This window comes from Sminthopsis crassicaudata, chromosome 2 (assembly GCF_048593235.1).
Source record: "Sminthopsis crassicaudata isolate SCR6 chromosome 2, ASM4859323v1, whole genome shotgun sequence".
NCBI classification, from domain to species: domain Eukaryota; kingdom Metazoa; phylum Chordata; class Mammalia; order Dasyuromorphia; family Dasyuridae; genus Sminthopsis; species Sminthopsis crassicaudata.
The window spans coordinates 504,908,227-504,933,289 of NC_133618.1; the positions used below are offsets into that span (position 1 = coordinate 504,908,227).

A 25,063-nucleotide genomic window follows, 5' to 3' on the forward strand; every position below is an offset into this window, starting at 1 on the left:
TTTTATCCACAGATTCTAGTTTTGTTTTCTGGACTCACAGAACAATTTTTTTTTATCACACTTTGATTTGGTTACCCCAAAACACCATTATTCCTTGACACTTATAATCCTTTCCTTTCTTTTCTCTAGACTTATGGCAAAATCTCCTGCTCCCTTATATTCTTGCTTACTTCCATTTCACACACACACCATCTTGTCGATATCCTTCTCAAAATGTGGCACCTTAAACTCCATATAATATTCCAAATGTGGTGTGAGTACAGGAGGGCTCTTACTGGATCTTGTGCTCTCTTGATGAAAGCTAAGACTATTTTTCTGATTGTCATCTCATACACAGTCATGCTTTTAGTCCAAAAAGTACTCTATGCTTTTTATACAAATTGCTGTTTAGTCACATCTACCCTATCCTGTACTTGAGAAGCTGATTTTTTTAACCCAAGTGCAGGGTTTTGTACTTTTCCTTATTACATTCCAGTTTATTAGGTTCATCCCAAAGTCTAACATTTTTAAGATGCTGACTCTGTCTTCCGAAGTGCTGGCTATCCCTCCCAGCTTTCTAGTATCTGAAAATCTGATCAGTATACTATCTAATTCTTTATCAAGTCATTGATAAAAGTGTTAGCAAGCATAGGGACAAACACAAATCCCTGGGGGACTCCAGTGCAGTCTATATTCCAAGATGACATTGAACAACTCATTGTAGCTAGCCATTCAAGTAGACACCCTATAAATATACTACCATGTAGCACACATTTCTCCATCATCCACAAGTTTGTTATGTGAGATTTTCAAGTACTTGGTTGAGATCCCAGTATGTTATTTCTATGTACTATTTCTGTGATCAACCCCTGTCAAAAAAGAAATAAATTTAGTCTGGCATGGCCAGGTCTTGCTGAAGCCATGCTAGTTCTTAGTGATCACACTGCTTCCATTTCTAGATACTAACAAACCATCCCCTTAATTATCTATTCTATAGTTTTGCCAGGAATTAAAGTCAATTTCACTGGCCTATAGTTTTTAGACTTTACTTCCAATGAAAGTTTTGGATGTTTTTGTAGTAAAGTAAGTAAAAAGATTTACTAGTACTTTACAAATCTCAATCAATCAAGCTCAATTATTGATTTAGTTTCAATAAATCAATAAATGCTAGATTTTAAATCAAGTTATTGGAAAAGATTTAGAGAGTGACAATGAACAGTTATTGTTTTGAGATTGGCTGAAAACACTTAAGTCATGCCCTAAGAGTCATTTCTAAAAGAACACACTTGTTCAGACAGAAGCAAATGTGCTGTTTCAATGAACTTCTAAGGTAGAACTACTTTGGCCTCAGCCTCGGTCTCTTTCTCTGTTATAATTTGAAAAAAAAATCCAGGCTTGGAGTCAGGAAAGATCTGGATTTGAATCCTGGCTATTACATTTCCTAGCTAAGTTATCATGGGCAAGTCATTTAACTCAGCCTCAATTTCTTATCTATAAAATGGAGAAAATGATAAACACAGCACTTACCTCACAGGGCTGTTATGAAGGTCAAATGAGAAAATATATGTAAAATGCTCTGTAAATCTTTTTTAAAAAATCGATGAGTGCCATAACTATTTTTAGTAGTACAATGAAGAGAAGGCTGGACTTGAGTTTGGAAGTTGTTAAGTCTTTTTTCAGTCATAGCTGGCTCTCTGTGACCCCTATTCCTGGTTTTCTTGGCAAAGATACATGTTTTACTATTTTATACTCCAGTTCATTTTACAGATGGGGAAACTGAGGCAAACAAAGTGAAGTAACTTGTCCAGATCATACAGATAGTGAGTGTATGAGTTCAGATTCGAATTCAGGTTTTCTTGTCTTGCTATCCATTATACCAATAGAGACACATTTAATCTCCCTCAACCTCAGTTTCCATTTCTGAAAAATGGAGAAAATAATAACTACAGCACTTATCTCACAGGATTAAATGTGATTACATGAAAAGGGCTTTGCAAAGTTTAAATTTATATCAAGTCTCAAAGTATTATGTAAAAGTGATGGTGATGATGAAGCTGTAGATGAAGATGATGACATTCTGAAGTATAGGACTGGTCTTGAAAGTAGAAAGTATGAGTGTGAGTCTTGATCTTGACATTTGGAGGTCTGCTTACTTTGGACAAACCACAACCTCTTTGAACTTTGGATTCTTCATTTGTAAAATAAGAAAAATAAGAGATCACTTCCTACCTCACAGGGTTAATAAAGAAGAAAGTAATGTAAATTTTGAAATACTATAAAAAGGGAGTTATTATAACTAAAGCTATTATTCCCTTGTCACAAACTCTTTTCTTCTGCCAAAGGAACATTACCACTATTTAGACAGAAACATATTTGAAATATCCATGGCTCATTCCCACAAGCCTCTGCAGAACCACATAGAGAAGGGAAGAAAAGACAAGGCTCAGGACACCTCTCCAGACCCTTGAAGAACTAGGGAGACTCCGGTCTAGTCAGTCCTAAGGGATTTGAATGTCCTCAGGGGGGAAAAAAGCTTGAAGCTATTTATTTAAATTGCCCTGTTTCATCATAATAAAACGCAACTTGCTTTATTCCTGTGTTTCTTAGGTTTAACATTTTCAGGCAAGGCATAAAACTGCTTTGTCTCCCACTCACTCTGTGTCTTAAATGGTTACTGAACAGACAGCTACTATTACTCTCATTGTGCAAAACCCTTGGATGAACTGACCAATCAGCAAATAAATACATTAATAAGCACTATGCTAGTTGCTGGGGATATAAATCCTCAAATTTAACTATCCTTGCCCTCAGGAAGCTTACATTCTATCAGGGGAAACTATTTGTACATAAAAAATATACAAATTATTAAAAAAGTAATTATGAAGTAATTTTTAGAGGGAGGATAGACAATGGGAGATAGAAAGGATAGGGAAGGCTACATATAGGTATACCAGGCTTTTAAGGAAACAATATTCTAACTGGAATCCACTGGAGATGGAAATGGCAAACTACTATCTTTGCCAAGAAAACCGCAGGGATAGTATTGAAATGCTAAAAGATATAATATTAGAAGATGAGCCTCTCAGGTCAGAAGATGAACAGGAACAAGATCAAAGATTCCATGGGACAAAGAAGTGCATTCCAGGCACAGGGGATAGTTTGTCCAAAGTGCTGAGGAGGAAGGCAGAAGTCATGTGTGAGGAGCAGCAAGGCTAGTGTCACTATATCAAGATTCCATGAATGGAACGAATGTGTGATAAACTTGCGTAGAGCTGGGTCACAAAAGGATTTAAATAATAAACTGGAAAAGTTTGTATTGGATTCTAGAGGCATTGGAAAGTCAGTGGTGTTCACTGAATAGGGAAGTGATGTGTTTCATCACTTTAAGTCAACTCTAAGTCAAGTATGTCCCTTTGGTAGCTGTGTAGAGGAGATGTTGGGGGGTTAGTAGACTAATGAAAACATTATTCCAAAGGTTTAGGTACAAAGTGATGAAAGCCTGAATGAAAGTAAAGGGCATGTGAGTGGAAATAAAGTGATAGATGCTGGAAATGCTGAGGGAGTAAAATAAAAAAGGCATTGCAATTGATCAAATGATGTGGTATGAGGGAGACCCAAATCCAGGATGGTCCCTAGCATGTAGACCTGGGGTACTAGAAGGATGATGGTACTCTGGACAAAAATTTGGAATGTAATGAAAGAATGTTCTCTTCCCTCAGAGAACCTATAATCTGGGATAGAGAGACCTTTAACATGCTTGAGACAGCTAAAGAACATTAGAAAGCAAAGCACTGGATTATGTGGTACAGATTTAAAGTCCTATGGGTGATCAGAGATAGAGATCTTGGGCTAAAATGTCAGAAAAAAAATTTCCTGTGGAAGGATGGGCCTCAAAGGATGAGTAGATTTTAAAGGGGTGTGCTCCTTGCAGATTTAAGTTAAAATATTTGTTGAATTGTTAAAATTGTACTTTGTAGATCTCCTGTAAGTTCTCCTATTTTGAGGCTATTTAATTAGTGAATAAAAGGAGCTACAACTTCACTGTTGCCCTTGAACATAGCTGTACCATCACACAAGGCTATGGCTAGAAGGTACCTCCTGTCACATCTGATGGCTCAGTTGAAATGCATACTTCCTCCCTCTTTGACTTCTGCTCATCTGTTCTGCTGACCCAGCAGCCCAGTCAATGACATCTGTGAATTCACCAGAGACAGAGATAGACAAGTGCTGGGACTTAGAGAGGAAGCTGTAGCCTCTTGAGCATTTACAAGGAAATAATAATAATAATATCTTAAAAACAACATGGGAAAATACAACAGAGATTGGGGGAATGCGAACCAATTTTGAAAACTGGAAAATAGAGCTGGTTACCTTTGAATTCTTCATCTTGACTCTAAGATGAATCAAGATTCAATCTTACTGTCTATATTTTCCTCCTATTATACCCCTGAATAGCTCTCTAATCAAACTGAATCATGCCCTGTGCCCTGAAACATTCCTTATGTTTTCTTGCCTCTGTAGTTCTGTCATTGTCTTTGCTGGTAAATTCTGCATCTTTCTCCCTCCCTCCATCAATTCTCTACCTATCAAAATCCTACTCTTTCCTTCAAAGCCCAAGTCTTCCCTGATTATGCTACATAAAATGATAACAATAAATAGTCAGGGTCTAAGTAGCAGTAACTCAAGAACACTACAGATGAAATGATAAACAGTAAAGACCCCCTGAGGGGCAGCTGGGTGGTGCAGTGGATAGAGTACCAGCCCTGGAGCCAGGAGGACTCAGATTCCAGAGTTCAAATATGCCTTCAGGCATTTATTACTTAACCCTGGGCAAGTCACTTCACTCTGTTTGCCTCAGTTTCTTCCTCTGTAAAATGAGCTGGAGAAGGAAATGGCAAACCACTCTAGTATCTTTGCCAAGAGAACCCCAAATGGGGTCATGGAGAGTTGGGCAAGATTGAATAAGAACTCTGAACTAGGAGGCAGGAGACCTAAGTTTTAGTCCTTGTACTGTCTTAGCTATTTGTGTGACCCTAGGAATTTTTGGGCTGCATAAGATGGTTTTTTTTCCTCTACACCTTTCCTCTTAGAGGAAAGAAACACAATTGTTCTTGGTCCCATAGGGCAGAACAAAGAGAGGAGATGGGGAAAAGGGAAAAGAGAAAAGGAGTAGAGAAGTGGAGAGGAATTACAGTGTTTGATTAGATGAACTCTAAGGCCTTTTCTAGTTCCAAAATAGTACAATATTGCTAATTTTTAGAAATACAACAAATCTTTTATTTAAAATAATATTTAAAAATATCCCTTTAATTATTGGCTTATAAATTCTAGCTGGGCTCCTTCTGGTCAATGGTCACCTGGCTGTTGTCCTCTGGGGGGAGTAGGAATGGGTTAGAATGTGAAGGAACTTTATATCCAGTCCAATTCTTTATACAAAGCATCATCCTCCCCTACAATGTCCCTGGAAGATGGTGAATCAGCCTCTGTTTTAACACCACCAGTGACAGGCAGCTCACTGTCTCAGGAGACAATCTATACCATTTGTGGGATAGCTCTAATAATCTTGCTTTTCCTACTGCTGAACCCAAACCTGTCTCCTTAATACCCTATTCCTCCCTTGCCCTTTCTTGACTTTCTCTTTTTGTTGTGCCCTTTGGGAACAAGAAGAATAAGTCATTCTCTTTTTCCTGGGATATAAAATTATAGAGAGAATAGTATGGGCAGCTAGGGGATATAGTGGATAGAGCACTAGACTTGGAACCAGGAAGACTTATCTTCCTTAGTTTAAATCTAGCCACAGACACTCCATAGCTATGTGATCCTGAGCAAATCATTTAGTTCTGCTTGCCTCAATTTCTTCATCTGTAGGAACAGCTAGGTAGTGGAGTGGATAGAGTACCAGCCTTGAATTCAGGAGGACCCGAGTTCAAATCTGGACTCAGACACTTAACACTTCCTAGCTGTGTGACCCTGGGCAAGTCACTTAACCCCAAACGAGGGTGGGGGAGGAGGGATTCTTCATCTGTAAAATATCTGGAGAAGGAAATGGCAAACTACGCCAGTATTCTTGCAAAGAAAACCCTAAAATGGGGTCACAAAGAGTTGGAAAGAACTCAACAATAAAAAAAAAAAAAAATTGTTCAATTTAGGCTCTTGAATTAAACCTGACAGACTTGGGAAGGAGGCAAAAGTCAAACAAAGGACTTTGCCCTTTCAAAGGTAAGCCTGAAGTTCATTTAGAATGTATATGTAATGCTATCCCCACCCCTCCTAAATAAAAGGCACATGAATGAGTGATCAGGGATTATCATGTATGCAATTTGTATCTTGAAGAGTTAATAATATTATTGTGTGTGAGAGAAATTCCAGCGACTTCTTTTTAACAATCAAAAAAACAAAAACAAAAACAAAACCAAAAACAAAAACAAAAACCCAATCTCCAACCTATTTTGTAAGACTGCAGGGAGTTTCCATAGCTACAGCTTTATATTGCTCTTATGAGCACACAGGATCAGCTTTCACTGATGCAAATGGATCTGAATTCCTTATTTATTCCACTCTTGAAGCACATCTGGCTGCTCATCACATGGCATAAGAGATGAAGGAGGGGCTTGTCTCAGGGCAAGGCGACCCCATGATTCCTTGCCTCACTTTCCTTGAGCATTTAAGTGCTCAGACCTGGTTAGGTCCAGCATTTCACCATTTTCAAAACATTTTCATGATCATTGGACTCTCAAAATAAATACTGGGGTTAGGGAAGGGAAAATGTATGACCATTTTTCAGAGGAAAAAGGCTGAGGCAGTTGGAGATGGAGAAATGTGTTCAGGACCATAGTGAGTTCCCAGCAGAACTGGACTAGAATCTTGGTTTCCTACTCCTTGTCTAAAATTCTTTTCTGTCATTCTTGCCTCCTACTTATTCAGGAATTGACCTATTTATGATGGTTCTGGCAGGTAAGATCATAATTGTTTTCATCTTGGAGAAATAGAGAATCCAGCAAACAGGACTACTTCAGTATTTTAAACAGTGAGGAAGCTGGCCAAATGATTCAGAATATTTTAGTCTCCTCTTTAGGGCTTTTTCGGTTCTTCCTCAACAGCACTATTTCCTTTTTCCTGAAACCTGTTGTTCAGCCCAGTTTGTTTGAACAGTCTAAGAGCAGCATTTAGAACTGGAAGGGTCAGTAAAATAACTTAGTACAATATCCTCTTTTTACCAAGTGGGAGAGTGACTTCTACTTGTGATGTTTAAAAAAAAAAAAAAAAAAAAAAAGGTGAAAAAAGGTGAAGATGTCATCATCCTGTCTTCTCCTGTCTCAGTGCATTTGATCCACAAGGTTTCCCACATCCAAAATTATTTGGTGAAATATCTCTCTTCCCTAAGGCCCAACTTATGTGTCACCTCTTCTATGAATCTTTCTTAGAAAGGAAATGGTCCCTATCATTGAGGAGTTTATGGTCTAATGGGAAAATTAATGCCCTAAAAATTGCTGATGTACAACATAGTCAATTAGAAGCAGTGGCTATGGCGTCTAGTTACCAAATATTTGTTCTTATAGAGCTATGGTACTTTGTTTCACTCTCCTTTGTTCTTTCTTGATCTCTTTTAGCAATGCTGACTTCCACAAATATTGTAAACAGCAGATAATTTTTGCCATTTGAATAATGCTATAGTTGAGAAGAGATAATCCAAGGGTAAAAAGGTAGAAAAAGCAATGCTATGTATGTTCTTAGTGAATCTTAAAATCACCAAAGCTAGAAAGCATAAAAGAACATAGAATGTTCATATGCCAGATTTAGAAGGTATATTAGAACATGGAACGTAAACATCAGAGTTAGAAAAACTCTATTTATAGAGACCAGCTAATCTAACCCCTTCATTTTACAAATAAAGGAACTGAACTTTTCAATACTCCCCATAAAAGAAGCATAGATTAATCACTTTAATGTGTGTTGGAGTAGTAAATTGGTTCTTCAGGAGAGGAAGAGGAAATCAGAAATATTTTGGTTGTTTCAAGGAACTGCTCTTTCTTTAGATGGTTATAAACATAAAAATAAATTTGATGTCTTCAGACTAAGGATGCACAGAACAACAATGGGAATATGACAAGTCTTGCCCATAGCCAGAAGCATGTGTCTCTGATCACAAGTATTTGTCATTCTTCTGAAGGTATCTTCTTTTTCACCCCAAAGCTCTCTTGATTGATAAATAACCAAAGTGTAGGAGCCACAAAAGAAATAAATGTGGCCTCATTCCAATATTAATTCCGTTGAACTCAATAGAGGTTCATTAATTACATACTCTGTTAAAAGTATTGTGCTAGATACAATAGAGATATATTTTTGATAAGAAACTATTCCTTCCTTCATGGAGTTTACAATTTATAGGGCTCACAATCCAATGTGACCATATTGCAGTAAGTTTAATTTGGGCTTTTGGTTATTTTTCTAATAGTGGATCTGGGTTGAATATATCTCTCCACACTTTCTCATTCAGCTCGCCCAGTGACCAATTGCAATCATTCACTCATTCACTTGTAGAATCATACACAGATCTGAAGCTGGAAGGGACAGACCCTAAAGAAGATCTAGTTCAACCTTCTTCACTGCACAGAAGAGAAAAACTGGGACTGAGAAAGACCAAATAGTTTGCCCAAGGTTGCATAGGTAGTAAATGGTAAATCTTTGATTCAAACTCAAGTCTTTGACTTGAAAAAAAAATCATTTAATGTACCCAGTGTGGAATGCAATTAGCAGCATGTATTTATGAGAAACAGATCAGGATTAGGAAGGCAAGTCAGCAGCTAGGAGATTGATTTTCAATTTATCAAGATAAGTTATCCCAAATAAAGACTGCCACCCCCAACTGGGGGTGATAGGAAACTATCTCACAAGCACCATTAGTCAACCAATATTGGCATCATGTCAGCACAGATTGATGGGGGTCTACCTACCATCTCCTATCAAAGACATATTTCTTAAAATGTAGACTCAGTGACCAACTTTCCCAAGTGGGCTAATATCTTCACAGTTCATTGTGCCTCCTAGAATTCCTGGAAGATGGGTGAGACTTGGAATAAATGGCATCTCTGTGCTGTATTAATATTTCCTATGGATAATCTCAGCTAAAATAGTGAAATTTACAGATTTTTCAGGCACAAGAGGATGGGAAGGAGAGAAGAGCTTATTCTGATGCTCAGTCTGCAACAGAATAATTGCTAAAACTTATTTTCATTTCATCACTACAACAAGAACTACATAAAAACCTGTGTATGAAGAATGACTGAGAAGATTTTGGTCAGAATTGAGGAAATTAAAGAATCAGGTCTTTGTCTACCTTTGAAGATACCTCCTTATTGAAAGTGTGGATTATTCCATTAACAAGTTGAGATCACTGATGACAATTCCTTGATGGAATATACAGAGGCTCTTTAGTCTGAGTTATTGATACGTTAATGAGATTGATTAATAGAGTTTGGACAAAAGCTCTAAAGATCTGAGTCATCTCATAGAGATCAGGTTTATTAAGAAAAAACTCATCTGAGAAGATCTATCAAGAACATAGTTTAGAAAGAAATCAGAGAATGGACTTTGATTTCTGAGAGAAAGCCACTTGTTACTATGATAGCAACTGAAAAAGGCAAGAAAGTATCCAAGAGAACTGCTGACTCAGTTTTCTGTACAGAAGAGAAGTCCTACCAGGCTCATGGGGAAAAGAGAAAGATTTGTTCTACATGGTTCCTGGACTCAATCTTTCTTTCTTTTTTTTTTTTTTTTCCTTTTTCTTTTTCTTTTTCTTTTTTTTCTTTCTTTCTTTTTTTTTTTTTTTTTTTGAGTCTGGGGTTAAGTGACTTGCCCAGGGTCACACAGCTAGGAAGTGTTAAGTGTCTGAGACCAGATTTGACCTCAGGTCCTCCTGAATTCAGGGCTGGTGCTCTATCCACTGCGCCACCTAGCTGCCCCTTTTTTCTTTTTCTTTTTCCTTTTTTTTTTTTTTTTTTTTTTGGACTCAGTCTTTTCAAGAGAAAGAAGTGTCTACACACCTCTCAGATTGGCTAAGATGGCAGGAAAAGATAATAATGAATGTTGGAAGGAATGTGGGAAAACTGGGATGCTGATACATTGTTGGTGGAATTGTGAATGAATCCAACCATTCTGGAGAGCAATTTGGAACTATGCTCAAAAAGTTATCAAACTGAGCATACCCTTTGACCCAGCAGTGCTACTACTGGACTTATATCCCAAAGAGATACTAAAGAAGGGAAAAGGACCCACATGTGCTAAAATGTTTGTGGCAGCCCTTTTTATAGTGGCTAGAAACTGGAATGGATCCTCATCAATTGGAGAATGATTGAATAAATGGTGATATATTAATGTTATAGAATATTATTATTATTCTGTAAGAAATGACCAGCAGGATGACTTGAGAGACCTGGAGAGACTTACATGAACTGATGCTAAGTGAAATGAACAGAACCAGGAGATCATTATGCACGGCAACAACAAAATTATAGGATGTTCAATTCTGATGGATGAGGCTCTTTTCAACAATGAGATGATTCAAACCAGTTCTAATTGTTCAGTAATGAAGAGAGTCAGCTACACCCAGAGAGAGGATTATGGGAATGAGTATGGACTACAACATAGTATTTCCATTCTTTCTGTTATTGTTTGCTTGCATTTTTGTTTTCCTTCTCAGGTTTTTTTTTTCTTTCTTTCTAGATCCGATTTTTCTTGTGCAGCAAGATAACTGTATACATATATTGGATTTAACATATATTTTAACATATTCAACATGTATTGGACTACCTGCCATCAAGGAGAGAGGGTGGGGGGAAGGAGGGGAAAAGTTGGAACAGAGGGTTTTGCAAAGGTCAATGATGAAAAATTACCCATGCATATGTTTTGTAAATAAAAGCTATAATATTAAAAATAAAAAATAAAAAAGAGAAAGAAATGTCATTCATGTTCTGGAACTAAGTCTTCTAAAGAGAAGAGGGAGAAGCAAACATATGGATTGTGCAGGGTCTGTGAGTTGATTTTCTAGGAACTCAAGTAAAAACTTTTCATTTAGGGTTATTTTAATCTTTGGGCAGGACTATAATAAGCCTGGAGAACTAAATGGTTTCTTAAGAGAGGGCAAGCATTACCAGAGGATGGATTGAGTTTTTTTTTTTTTTTTTAATCCTTCCATTTGAATCTCAACTACAGGATGGTGTTAAGAGTTCAACTGGAAGGTGGGATTTACCAGAAAGAGAAGACCTGCCTTGACTGTTTTGCGTTCTATAGAATCCTTTGTGGGTTTTTTTGTTTTTGTTTTTTTTTTTTTTTGCATTCTATTGATACTTAAGCGTGCTTGTATGGGAATTGAGTCCCTTTTTAGCCTACATCTGAGGTCATCAAGAAATAAAATATATTCTTATATTTTCAGAGAAGATGTTGAATGGTGGCAAAATGAGGTTCTCAGGGGAAAAGCTGGGTAGAGACATGAACCAAAGAATGATATATAAGAAGCATCTCTCAAAATTCAACTCAGTTCATGTAAACCTAGACTTAATACTGTGGTCCACAGGTTTCACCGGGGCATCATCACAGTACATCTTCTCAAAGATATTAGGTCTTGCCTGTAGTTCAAGATTTGGCTGTTTCTCTGACATCAAAGCCTTGGAACCTGTTGATTCTATCAATTGTTAAGATAAGCTCTATAACTGGCACCTTAGCCAACAGAGCGAAAAGAAAGATGAGCAACACGCTGCAAGGAGAATGTCACCAAGTTGTCTAGAAAAAGGCAATCATGATATTAATTAAATCTAAAAACCCTCATATTAGGAATGGTTAAAAGTATAGAGGACATTTTTCTGGGAGAAGGGGAAATATCAATAGAATATGAAAATGTTTGGTAAACTATATATTATTTAAGTGAATCTGATCAAAGATCTTAGAATCTTAGAACCTAAGAGGATTTTTAAGCCTTAGAGGTCATATAGTTCAACCTTTCACCCAACATAGGATAAGGAAACTGAATCTCCCTGTTCTGGAAATGAGCATCTAGACAAGGTACTTACAGATATAATCTAGATTCTGATTCTGCTCATTTTTCATTTGAGAAAGAATAAAGTGATACCAAAGGCTCCTGATCTTTTATTTCTTCCTAAGATAATCCCCAGTCCTTAGCTGAATACAAATAAGGACCAGTTACAACAATATTACACTCAATGACAAAATCTATAGTTCTTATTCACAATGATTAGACTTGGCATGTTGTATTGAGGTTTGGAACTTTCATGGGTGAACAGTAGAGGTCTTGTTTGGTCTGGTATTCCAGAGACCCTTCCCTTTATCCTAGGCAGATTTTTGTTGTGGGTGACTGACTCAGCGGTTCTATTATAAACTTCTGTGTGCAACTTTTCTGCCTGAAGCAGTCTTTTGTGGCGGAGGTTGAAGCAAAGTTCCTGCCTGGAGCAATTTTTATTTTATCAATTTTTCCCTTTAAAAAAAAAAAAAAGCGAGCTCAGCCATTTTTAAATGTGCGTGGGTGTGTTGTTAAAAGGGTCCATCCAGCAGATGAAATGATTAAAAAAAAGAAGTAACAGTCATTGAATATTCAGAGGCGCTTTCCTCAAGAATGGCGGCATTAACCCCTGAGACCTGGCTAAATTAGAATCTAGCAATGGAATTACAATCTGATTATTTAAATTCCTCTTCATTGCTGGTCTTAGAGCTGTGCCATGCAGCACTGCCAAAGAACAATACGCAATTCTACTGTAATAGCTCACATAATAGCTCACATTTCTATAGCACTTTGAGGTTTACAAAGGGCTTTCTTTACTACCTTGTGAATTAAGCATTGCAACTATGATCTACCTAATTTTTCAGATGAAGAAATTTAGGCTCTGAGAATTGAAGTGACTTAATTATGGTCACCGAGACAGTAAAGGTCAGCTAGGCTTTGGACATAATCTCTTTAGAAGTGGAGAGTGATGTCTTTCCCAGGGGTATATAACATGGTACAAGGGCTTATTAAGGCATGAAATGCACATTCACAACCACTAGCAGTGCCTATATCCAATAAATATCTTTCATCCCAAACCCAGATCTTATCATATACACATATGCGCATCAATTGTCCACTACAGGACTTTATGGCACAAGCACAACACACATCCCCAAACCACAGTCCTTTCTCCTTATTCTGTTATGTGGATGAAATGCCTTAAACCTTTTGGAGGAGGGATGCTGTGGTAACACAAGCGATGATTCATTGCTGGGGAAAAAGTAACAACAGATAATTCAAGGGGACACATTATTGCACTTGTATATTAGCTGAATTGAAAACCTGTTTAGCAATTAGTGGGTAAACTTATGAGTGGGGAGTTCCATGACTATAAAATTAAAGCTGACTATTTTTAATTTTGTAAATGGTGTCTCACGGAGACAGAAGCTTTTTGCATAATGAATGTTTTTTTTTTTAACTAAACAAATTTTAAACACAGGTAAATAACAGAAGCTTTCAAAACTGTATTATACATAAAACTGTTATTTTTCTTACAAAATATTATACTTTTCTTTTTCTTCAAAGACTCCTCTCCACCTCAAATTGAGTCTCTATGTCTATTCTTATATTTTAAATTTTGCAAATATTGTCTAATCAAAACAAAAGATTTTTACATGAGGATTTTTTTTTTAAACTAGGCTAACTCTAAGCACAGGTATATAGGAGAAGCTTTTACATCTATACAATTTTAGAACACCCTGTATTATAATCATGAAACTATTATTTTTTTTTCTTGCAGAATACTAGTCAATCCCCACTTCTACTCCCTACCCTTTGAGTCCTCCTCTGCAGTCTAAACAGAAGCACAGTGCAGATACCACCCTTAAACCAAGATGAATTTTCGACTTGAAATATATGAAGGCAAGAACCCAAAGAGGAAGTAAACATAAGTATTCATTCAAAATCTGATATTTCTTTTTGAGAAGCATCAGCTTGCCTTTTCCTGGTTTTCCTAGTATAGAAGTCAATAGGAAAAAGTTGCCTGACTGCTTTGTATAAAGAGAATAGAATGTATGAAGTGAGTATCTGCTTTGAACTTGGGGGAGGACGGAGAAATGCATTTATTCTGTCTTTTAAAAAGCTTCTTAATGTCGCTTTAAAACCTCTTGTAGCTGGTGAAATTGCATTCGTAAACTTTTAACATCAAATACCACGCAAAAAAATGGGAAAACATGTTGTAAATATGACATTTCAAACAACTGTTAGGTGAGGTTCTTGACAAATGTTAAAAAGCTACTAATAACACTTTACAAGGGGTGCTACTTGTATTCACTGTCTCTTACTGGTATTGAGTTAAACATTCTCCCTCGATACTCTTCCTTTTCCCTCTTAGCCCGAACTGCCAATTTTACTATGTCATGTTTGGCAAAATAATAAGAAGGAACACTAGGGGTGTGTATTGACTTTAGCTGTGTTCTTGCTGCTGATGAGATAAGGGAGATGCCTAAATATGTTAATAATTGTATCCCTCAATAGGTGCTTTTTAGCATCTGTAAACTCCTCTATATCAAAATCTCCTAGTTCCTTGGAAAAAAAAAATCACCCTGCATATCCTGGGGATAGCTCCTGTGAAGTCTTTATAGCAATACATGAGAAATATTTTATGATACAGAAGTTTTAAAAAATCTGTCTTAAAGAAGAGCATATACTAGATGTCTAGTCACAAAAATATGCAAATATGGCTACCTGAACATTTATTGATTACCTAAATAGCCTTTCCTCCCATCTCCCAGGGTCAGCTAGAGGGCACAAAGGATCAACTGACAAGAGTCAGGAACACACATCTCCCTAAGTCCAAACTTAGGCTTCAATGTTTACTAGCTATATGACCCTGGGTAAGTCTCTCAAACCTGTTGGCCTTAATTTGCTCATCTGTGAAATGAGCTGGAGAAGGAAATGGCAAATTACTGAAGTATCTTTGTTTAAAAAAATAATCCAAATGGGGTCATGACTAAAAAACGACTCAACTACAACCCATTTCCAAATTTGGGTCTGTCTTCTCAGTCCTAAGATTCAAACAGATGAAAGAATTCACTATCTAAATTCTCATCGTGCAACAATGCAGATGAAATGATGGAGGCAATAGCCCTCTGGCCAAGTTTGGTGCATTCTGATTATCAGATAGCTACTGACCACCCTTCTAACACAACAGTCACAGTTTTGCTTCCACACCTTTGCCTTTGCTCATATCTCATGTCATGCCTCTTCCTTGGTCTGGTATCCTGTCAGTCACCTACTAAAAACCCAAGCCTGCTCTCCTTCAAAGTCCAGCTCCTGTTCCCTTCCATGAAGACTTTCCTGGCCATCTCAGGGCGCAGAACTTCTACACTCATATAATACTGTTTCTATGACTACATATTTTGTGAAATCCCTCATGATTCTATTCATGGGTCTCCTTTCCCTAAGTAAATCATAAGCTTTTCAAGGGTAAGAACCATGTCCTATGTTTCTTTATATCCTTCCTATGTCTACTATACTAGCTGAGCACATAACAAGTATCTGATAGTTGGCTTTTAAATGAATGAATGCATTTTCAAGGTTTTAGGATAAGGAAGCTTCACTCAGAGATGTGGTTCTCCCTTCCCCTACTGTAGCATTCGTTTAGTATTTGAAATATACCTGATACAATCTTTTTTTTTAAGTTGGAGATTTTAAAAAATCATATTAAGCTTCCATAGTATTCATTTTCACAAAAAAAAATGCTTCTAAGAGGAATTCTTTTGATCATTCCCAGCTTTTCTCAAAGATTATTTTTGGGCAGGGGTGGGGTAGGGGGTGGGAGAGATTGTGTATGTCTTGGTAGGACTTTCTTTTCTACCTTTGATAACTCTTTCAATATTCTAGTATCTGGTAATCTCAGGCTTATGCAAAAGCATGCATATGTTGGAGGGAAAAAAAAAAAACAAAACAAAAAACGAATCTGAGCTTAAACACAGAGGGTAAAGGCAAGGAAAGCAAGCTCTGAGCCACAGAATTACTTCTGAGACATTCCCTAATATCCTTAGAGGTAATGGGAATCGTAGGACACTAGGTCTGGAGTAAGAAAGAGATGAGTTCAAATCCAGCCTCAGACACTTACTAGTTGTGTGATCCTGGGCAACTCACTTAACCCTCTTTGCTTTAATTCCTCATCTACAAAAAATTAACTGGAGAAAGAAATGACAAACCATTCCAATATCTTTGTCAAGAAAACCCCAAACAGGGTCACAAAAAGTAGGACATGGCTGAAACAATTGAAAGACAACAATAAATAGCTCCTCTCTCCCAGGGTTACTGTGAGGATCAAATGAAACAATAATCATAAAGCTCTTAGCTTAGTGTCTGGCACATAGTAGGCATTATGCCCTTGTTATTATAGTTATTCTTCTTGAATACCTTTAGTTCTCTGCAGAGCAGTGGTTTTCACATGCCTTATTCCTAGCACCAACAACATCCAACCAACCAATGTGCATTAAGCACCTACTATACACTAGACTAGTCTCAGCCACAGAATGCCAATCTAACTGGAAATCTGGCATTCACATTGAAAAGTTCAATTAAAGTATGAGGCAAAGTCTGTTTGATTTAACAATACTAAAGAAATATTTGGGACAACTCCTGATTTGGTGTCAAAGCATGATACTGGAGAAAGAACACTGGACTGAGAGGAATGACCCCTGGTCTGAATCCTGGTTTTGTTACCACCTAGCTATGTGACCTGCAACAAGCCACTTCCCTTCTCTGTGCTTCAGTTTCCTCATATGTACTATGAATCCACATTAACTCTGATATTCCACAATTCCACTGAAGGTGCAGTTATTATGTGCTATGAGAGGGTGCTACATAAATAAAAGTTATTATAAAATAGATAAGTCAATCATATGGCAAAAACAAGAGATAAGGTGGACAGCTTATATAATTAGTTAGTTCCTAAAAGGTGAGACCTAGAGGAAGCACGTTGGAGCCCTTTTTTGTAGAGCATTTATGAGAAGATATGGGCAAGAGCCACACAAGATGTAGCTACAAACTGCACTACTGGGGGCAATACCTTTAGGGAGTGTTTCTGGGGGAAGGGTCCAGATCTGTAATTTCATTAGTGAAGACAACTCCAGGGGACACTCCCTCTACTGAAACAGATTAGCATTTGCTTTTATAACTTAAGTCTAAGAGATTTGCCTGGGTATTTTTTATATGATTTATTTAAAACATTTAAAAATGAATACATATTTGTTTTAGTCATATATAGACTTAGCTCATAAAGTATATATATATGCATATATATGTATGTGTGTGTATACAAATATAATTTTCAGGGTACATGATTGGGCATAGGGTGGCATTTTAGTCTTTTGGGTTCAGGTTTGTACTTTATCATATGATATATGAAAAATTCAAGAGGCATAATTTCTAGGTAATTAATCACTTTATTAATTATGGCTAGCACATAATTAATAAAAGGCTCATTTGGTCTTCTCTCATAAACCAAAGTCCTTGCCTGGGGTACTGAAAGATTGTCAGTCAATCAGTCAAGTGACTGAGAAGCATTTATTAAGGGATTTGTTCAGGATCACATAGGCATATGGACCAGAGAAAGGAACAGTAAGTCTTCATAATTTTGAGAGAGGCTCTCTCTCTACTAAGCTATGCTGTGCCTCTTAAAGGATCATGGCCAGCATCATGACACCATCCTACCAAAATCTCATCAACAATTAAAACTGTCCAAAAGTGTAACCACTGACAAGTAGTGAGTCCCCCATCAGTGAAGATCTCCTGAGGTTGAATAACCAGTTGATGAGGATGTTACAGAGGAGTTTCTTTTGCAATTACAACCTCTGAGGAACCTTTCAGGTTTCACATTCTATGATAAGGATTCAAGTAGCTGTCTTAACGGAGGAAACTTCCATGTTTCAGACCTAGACCAAGTTCTATGGAATTGATAAACAGAGAAGAATTCATGATCCCTGCTAATTAGAAAGCCAAAAGATACATCCACTAAAAGGTGAATAGAGTAGAATATACAAGTTGTGCAAATAATTAGGAAAAAAAGTATTTTACTTGTTCCATTAGTTAATTACTAACTTGTGTTTATTATTTTTAAGTTGGTCCAAGAAAGGTGTTACATAAATTCAAGAGAAATGCCTATTAAGAGAGCAAAAAAGAGAAGTTTAAGATGTCTGGGGAAGTCTCCAATCTATAAAGTTAAGACATCTAAGACCTTGGGCTTGAACAAACTGTCCTTGAGAGCCTGCTAATATCCTTCCATTTGGGTTTTCTTAGCAAAGATACCAGAGTGAGTTGCCATTTTCTTTTTCAGCTCATTTACTGCTGAGGAAACCGAGGCAAACATCATTTAAAAAGTTGCCCAGAATCACACAGATAGTAAGTGTCTAAGGGCAGACTGACTCCAGGAGCAGCACTTTCTCTCTCTCCATGATGCCATTTAGCTGCCATCCAGATACCCCCTAGCTGCAGTGGTTTAGGCCTCCCTGTTTAGGGAGCATCCCTGATTCTAATAATGATAAAACCAGACACTTGTAAGTAACATTGTTGGTTTTGGGGAACACACCAAGGACAAGTTAATTGGCTGGTGATCCTGTATTGTCACAGTGAAAATGTACAAGATTTGTTCTCTTTGATAACAGCCCTAGAGCAAGGGACAAGACACTTCATGATGTACTAGGGGATTTATGTTGAATTAGGAAATGGATGGAATCTTTTTTCTGAGAGATATTCCAGCATTCTAATTTAGAAGAAGGCACTGAAAGGTTAAATCTGGTGTGAACCTCACTGGGGAGATGAAACAGAAACAATCCTCAGGGCTGTCTGTGAGGCACATAAACTGCCTACCAAGAAGTCCTGTGAGCTCAGTCTCCTCTGAGATTTGCTCTGTTCTGGGACCATAGGGCCCACCCTCAACCAGAAGAGGGAGAAAGCCCTTTGATCATCAAGGATGTCCTAATGGAAGAGATGACACTTCATCTAAATCTTGAAGGATGTGCAGTATTTCAATAATGGAAAATAGAAAGTATTTAGAAGGAAAATAGGAGTAAAGTACTAAGTATGTCTAAGGGAGAGTGAATAGTCCAATGTGGCTGGAGATGAGTTTTTTTTAAATAAAGGAAGAGTTGGAGATTAGGGTAGAAATGTTCATTGTGTATGAAGATCAGGGCCAGGCTGATGAATTGTTAAACCTGGAAAGGATCCTAGAGATCACCTAATCAAGGGCTTCTTAATCTGAGTTCTGGGAATTTTTTTTTTTAAAGAAAATGGTATTTCAATGTTATTGGGGTTTTTTGTAATCCAATGTGTTTTGTTTTGTACATTTAAAAACATTATTCTGAGAAGGGGTTCATTGTTTGTAGTTGGAGCTTTGTCCTCCAAGAGGAGCAATGATATCAGGAAGGTGTTGCGAGTGCACTGGATTTAGTCATCAGCCTCATTCTTTCCTCCAGTTCTTTGCATCTAATGACAATGAGTGTCATCACACAGTTAGAGGGATCCACGACACACACACAAAAAAAGGTGAAGAACCCCCTAGTCTGGCCCAATTTCCTCATTTACTTTCATTCATTTATTCTTTTTTTTTTTTTTTGGCTACAAAACTAAAATACAGTGAGGGTAAGTGTAAAATGATGAGTATTAGACTTGAGACTCAAAACTGGATAAAAAATTCAGTATGCTCTTTCTTTGAAAATTCATGGTGTTTTTTTTAAAATAACAAATCCTTCTTCTGCGTTACTGAGTATTTTTGATGGCAAATTAATGCCAAAAGATCAGGGAAAGTCATTTGAGTTAAGCCTTTTTATATAACCCTTTCTAAGACACTTAGGTCACTCTTGTGAAGGAAACAGAAAAATGAGAAAGAAGGAGAAGAAGGAAAATGATAAGGGATGGAAAAAAATAGTAACTCAAAGTTGGCTGATGCTCTTTGGTTTAAAAAGTTCTTTCGTGGAAAAGCTCAGATGAACGAGATCATACATTTTATCTTGTTAGCAATTATACCATGGAATCTGTATAAGCTAACCTGAAATAAATGTCATGGAAGCATTTTATTGAGAAAACTGTCATAAAAGTTTTGTTTTGTTTTGTTTTTGTAGTGAACCTGCTAAATTAAAGGCCCTTGAGCATATTCAAGGCAGGACTGCTTTACCAGGCATTCCACACAATAATAGGCAGTGCTATGGCATGGCTATGCCAGATTTTCAATTACTCTAAAAATTTCGAATAATTCCTAATTTTTCATTAATTCCTAAAGAAAAGAGATAAATTGGTTCCTATAGTAAACAAGCTATGTTATCTGTCTTCTGTTTCTCCCCACCAAGATCTTATTTCATATAACTAGAGGATTCAGAATCTTCAGCTCAACTGAATTCAATAAACAGTCATGGAGTGCCTACTATGTGGAAGACATTATGATTGGTCAAAATACAGAAGCAGAAAGGATTGCTACTCCAACAAGCTTAAAATCTAATAGGAGAGACAATATGTTGCAAATAAATATAATACAAGGCAGTATGTGATCAGTAAGAAGAGAGCCCAACAAAGTATTTGAAAAAAATTGGAGCCCTCATGATATCTGTGACATTCTAAGGGTAGTTTAAATATGGCTCAACTTCAACTCTCTGCAGTTGTCCTTCCTCTTACATGATTCCTACTTTATGGGGTACATACTGTGTGATTTGATTCATACTTTGATTGCTTTTGCACAAACACTGGGAAAATACCCAACTATTGAAGGGTTAAGAAAGCTGTAAAACTAGCTGCAAACTTCCTCCCAGACTAAACCAAACTGACCAACCTCACATCCATCTCACCCTGCCCAATTGGCACCCAAGCAATGTTCAATAGAAAGTTTTGTGACAGAAGATATCTTCTCCTTCAAATGTAGGGAATATCCTGTCCTCCTAGACCAATCAGAAAAATTGTTTGTGATATGCGTTCAGTCACTAAATGTGATTTAGAACAAATTTATATGTAGTGAGAGGAAACATGTAGATACAGAACAGGTCTCAAAATCAGAAAGACCTACTTCTGATTTATTTGGCTGTGTGATCCTTATGTAAATCAATTAACTTTTCAGGGTGTCTAAGACATTCATTTGAAAAAAAAATGTTCTCAGTCTATATGGATAGAGCTAGTTTCCTCAATCAGAAAGGTTTCTTTTCTGATTTCTTATATCAAAGAAATCACAGGTCCAGTCCCTATCCCTATGTATATGTGGTACTTTATGATTTTCAAAATACTTCTCTTTTTTTGGTCCTCATCTTTCTCAAATAAAAAAATGAAAGGAATGGACTTGATGATTTTTAGGGTCTTCTAGTTCCACATTCTTTAGTGTAATGCCCCTTGAAGTTCTGACACTCTATATTAGATCAAAGGTCCTATCTAGCCCTGATATCACAAGTTCTGTGACCTCTTCTCTCTGGCCTGTTTTTGGCAGTAAAATACAAGAGTTAAGGCTATAGGACTTGGGGATTGCTGCTGTTCAAAACAGTCTCCCCAACCACGTGGGGGATAGGTCTCCTAGAATAGACAATGATGGTTTTAATGCCAACAAGTCCAATACAAAGGAGTAAGCCAAATACCAGGATTGGCTTTTCATATTTTTCAGAGCTGTTCCCTTCTTTCTGGATGTAACCAATCCCCCCCATCCCAATTCCCCTGCCTCAAATCTCCCTTTCCTTTGCTGGAACAAGGAACAGATATTTTGGAAATAGGCAAATCTTTGTAAGCTGCATTCCCAGACAGGGAAATAACAGGAGATGAGGGCATAGTTGCTGTTCCCATTCCCCTCCTGCTCCCAGAGTTTTAAAGTCAGATGTAATTTACTGAGATGTAATAAATCACTCTCAGTAATTCTGCTCCCCCTTTTACCCTCCTGAGCACAGTAATTACTGCTCACTACGATCTCCAATGCCATTGTTCTACTGTTGAAGCCCAGCATGCCTGAGCCCAGAGCTCTAATTATAGGAGCTGATCCCAATGCCTTTCACAATCAGTAGCACCAGAAAACAAGCTGGTGGCATTTCTCTAAGGGTTCTGAAGGCCTCACTGGGGGGTCTGAGGCTGAGCTGTCTCAGGCTAGTTGTCTTAGTACTATGGTTCTAGGATATGGGAAAGAGGCCCACAGACAGTCACTGAAAGAGAGTGATAAGTGGGGGGAGAAAGTAGTTTGCCAGTTGGTATGAAAATAGTCCTGATGCCCATAAATAGACCTGCCCCCAACCTCTGTTCACTCCTTAACCCTTCCCTACAACAAAGGAGTAGGACTACCCTCTGTCCAATTCTGTGATTCTATTTATCCTTAAAAGCTGCCCTTGGCAGCACATTCTGGTATATTCATTGAAGGTGAGGGGCATTCTTTAGGAAAGATCTTCTGGAAAGCTGTAGTTGATTCCCAGCTCTCCAAGTGCCATTTTCCTTCTTGACTCTTAGGTATACTCCTCTAGACCCAGCTCAATGAATGCCTCCCCTGAAGAAGTCATGGAATAAACCCTTGTTGATTTGAATTGAAGAAACTACCATTGTCAATACAATATCAAATACTTGGCTCAAAGAGGGGTTCTTAACCTTATTCTGTGGACTCCTCAGGCAGTGTGGTGAAGCCTATCAACATTTTTTAGAATAATGTTTTAAAATTAAAGAATTACAAAGAAAATCAATTACATTGGGATGGGAGGGAATGGTGGGATTGGTTAGTTCTACATTATATTAAAATATAATAAATTCCAAGTTCACATACTTTCTCAAGAAATCTAACTCCAGAGGTCTGTGGACTCCAGATTAATAATCCCCTACTTAAGAAGCTGGGTTCTCTTGGATTTGGTAAATGCAGGAGGAAGAGCTCATCCTAAAAGTCAACCAGTTTCCAGTTCCATAAGTACCCATCACTCACCAGACCCAAGAAAATAGCCTTTTTTCAAATATTGGTTATCCAATCTCATTCTCAGTTCAGGTTGGAAAGCACTTGGATCCACCTTTAAAGGCATTTTCCTGTCAGCTAATTAATTTTCTGCCACAGAATCTGCTTGGTCAGTAAAATAGCTTTAGGTAAGAGACTGAACCTACATCCCCACTCACAATGCAACTGGGTAGGTGAGCACAGTTTCTTCAAGGAGCTTGGGCCCAGTTATAAAAGGGTTAAAAAGTGCCATACTCTGGTCATAAGGGAGGAATATTTGCCCACCCCTGAAGGTTTATCCTCCACCACCTATTCTGCAGTTTTCATGCATTTAACCTTTAAGGATCGTATTTTTAATTACAAAAAGCAAGAAGGTGGAAAAAACTCAAAGTCTACTCCTTTCTCTGCAGCCAAAACTTTTCTCTAGCTTGAATCCCTCCCACTGCTTGGAAGCTTCCTCATCTGCCAGTGCTAGCCAGTAGGATACTGGGGACTGGGATAGTGTGATTGGGACAGTTCGCCCGTGGAGAAAGATGCCCAATAGACCCAACAGGAATCTCTTTATAGTTGCCACTTTTCTTTGGAAAGAGAAGAGAAGGAAGAGGCCATTTCCAATGAAGCTGCAGGTAAAATAGTTGACATGACCTTTGGAAACGCCTCCTTCTCTCCTTGAAATTGGATCTAATGACCTTGTCCACTTAAATATCTTGTCCTATGTCAGCAGCATATAGAGATCTGATCCCGTTTGTGGAAGTAACAAAGATCACCTTTAAGGGATGTGTTTTCTTTGTAAGGGAAGGGAGGGGGCTCCTGGGGAAAGTAGAGGAATAATCAAGACCTATAAACTCTTCTGGCTTCTGCTAGTTTCAGGGTTGGCTCTTCCCAGATAGGAAAAAAAAATGCAAAATGCTTTTTCATGGCCTTGATGCTTCCCAAGGAGGGTTGGACCACAAAACTGAGGTATCAGGAAAAGCTCCTGGCTCTAGATAAAGAGCAGTCTTCCACTGTCACTACCTTGGGAAACTTTTCCTGCCTCCCAATCAGTCTGCAGTTTGGGGGAATGTGGCGTATGAGGCGGTGGCCCGCAAGCAAACCCTTTCACCCTCAAGTGCCTCCTCTCCTCCCGTCCCCTCCCCTCTCCTCCCTGGGGCTGCCAGCCTCTGCAGCGTCTGCTCTAGATCTCCTAGCGCGCGCCGGCCGGAGCTGCGAGGTCACCTCGGACTGGCTGTCGCCTCGGCCTCAGGCCCCGGTGGGCCGGGGATCGGGCGCAGCCGGGACCCTACTGCAGGCTGGCTAGCAAAGGGGGAATGTGGGACATGCTAAGCGTGGAGGGCGGCTCAAGCCCAAAAGAGCTCCCCAGGCGTTCCAGCTCCTACGTCCGCCAGCCCCATCTCCCCCGGCCCCAGGGCATGCACTCTCTCCAGCTCCGAGTCCGCTGGCCCCGGTGCACCGGCCCCTCACAATCCAGCCCATGCGCCCGAAGCGCCTACCTTTCACCATGGGAACGGCCGCTGCCCTCAGGGGAGGACCCGGGTTTTCCACGTCCCCGGCGAGCAGTGCCTCGGCGCGTCCGAGGCGGCTGCACGTGATGGGCCCGGCTGGTCTGGGGCCGCTTCGCGCCGTCCCGCCGGTCGCTAGGAGCGGCTGCTCCCGCCAAGACCAGTCTGATTGCAGCTAAGGGGCATTGCGGGGACAGGAAGGGTTAGTTGGGACGCCCTCTCCAAGAAAGCGGGCTGCATCCAAAGACAGTTAACCCCTAGTCCCACGTCTCACTCCCCGCCGCCCAGGGACCCACAAGCCACTGCCGACGCAGCTTCTCGGGTTCTCTCCCGCCTCCTGCCCCCCTCCTTTGCAGCTCCCTGCAGCGACCGCTGCTTCTGCTCTTTCCAAGGCTTGCCCAGGTTTCCAGGCGAGCGAACGAGCGGCACGCGCGCGGCGCGAGCCCAGTCCTAGTCCCGGGCGAGGAGCGCGCGCAGCAGCCGCAGCCGTCTCCTCCAGCCTGAGAGTTTGTGGGGAGGGGCGCGTGCCCAGTATTGGGAGAAGGGGGGCAGAGGGGGAAGAGAGGCGCGCGCGGGTGCTCGGAACCTGGGCGCGCTCCCTAAGGGAACAATCCGCCGCTTGGGGAAGTTGCGCTATGCCCAGGGGCTTTT

The 25,063-nt window shown here is 39.0% G+C and overlaps 2 protein-coding genes across 6 annotated transcripts in view; one reads left to right on the forward strand and one right to left on the reverse strand.

The window, feature by feature from the left end:
* The window catches only part of FAM163B (family with sequence similarity 163 member B), a 60,006-nt gene that overhangs the window by 34,639 nt on the left and 304 nt on the right, over positions 1 to 25,063 (reverse strand). Inside the window, exon 2 of one of the 4 annotated variants that reach the window (XM_074294044.1) lies at positions 24,404 to 24,587. The exons of 1 other annotated variant lie outside the window; for it this stretch is intronic. The gene's annotated coding sequence lies outside the window, so the exon portion shown is untranslated. Of the gene's footprint in view, positions 1 to 24,403; positions 24,922 to 25,063 lie in introns of those variants that run through there. 2 more of the 4 variants (XM_074294045.1, XM_074294043.1) reach the window with 2 other exon arrangements.
* The window catches only part of DBH (dopamine beta-hydroxylase), a 146,870-nt gene that overhangs the window by 34,331 nt on the left and 87,476 nt on the right, over positions 1 to 25,063 (forward strand). The gene's annotated exons all lie outside the window — the stretch shown is intronic.